Here is a 1,064-nt window from a genome sequence, read left to right on the forward strand (position 1 = left end):
ATCACTACCTGGCGATTTATACCGTTTCAATTTTGCAATAGCACTTTCAACCTCAAAAGGGCTAGGATCGGGTATTAACAGCTCAGCTGTATGGATTTCTGTCTGCCTAACAGCACTGACCCTATGTACATTCAATACCTGAGAGAAGCAATTCCTCCACCTATTCAAAATGTTGTGGGAATCTGCAAGCAGATCACCATTCTCATCCTTCTCTAAGTTACTGCTAGGCTGGTAACCCCTCTTAAGTCATTTATTCCTCTATACAGGTCTGTAATGTTCTTGTTCTTACTGTTAATTGCAAGCGCATCAATTCTGTCTTTCAGATATTCCCTCTTTTTGTACCTGAAAAGCCTGTTGGTTTCACGTCTTGTATTGTTCAGATTATCCCCATTTAACTCGGTTGGATCATGTAACCTTTGCAATTTGGCCTGCTTTCTTTGATCTAATAATTTTGAACATCCTTCATCGAACATTGGCTTATGCTTCTGCTCTCTAAAACATAAAAATTAGAATATACAAAACTATAATTTCGTCTATTGTTCTGTATTGGTGTGAAACTTGCTCTCTGACATTAAGGGAGGTACACAGACTGAGGGTGTTTGAGAACAGGGTGTTGAGAATATTTGGACCGAAGAGAGATGGAGTGACAGGAAGTTGGAGAAAACTGCATAATGAGGAGCTTCATAACTTGCACTCTTCTCCAAGTAAAATTGGAATGATCAAGTCAAGGAGGATGAGATTGGGGGATCATGTAGCATGAATGGGGAGAGGAGGAGGAATGCATATAGGATATTAGTGGGAAAGCCGGAAGTAAGGAGACGACTGGGAAGACCAAGACCTGGGTTGGTGGGAAATGTTAAAATGGATCTTAGAGATAGGATGGGATTGTATGGATTGGATTGATCTTGCTCAGGATAGGGACCAGTGTAGGGCTCTTGTGAACACACTAATGAACCATTGGGTTTCATAAAATGCTGGGACGCTCTTGAGTAGCTGCACAATTGGCTGTTTCTCAAGAAGGGCTCAGCTGCGTGAGTGAGTGAGTGAGTGAGTGAGTGAGTGAG

Source organism: Cryptotermes secundus, unplaced genomic scaffold (genome assembly GCF_002891405.2).
Source record: "Cryptotermes secundus unplaced genomic scaffold, Csec_1.0 scaffold699, whole genome shotgun sequence".
Taxonomy (NCBI): domain Eukaryota; kingdom Metazoa; phylum Arthropoda; class Insecta; order Blattodea; family Kalotermitidae; genus Cryptotermes; species Cryptotermes secundus.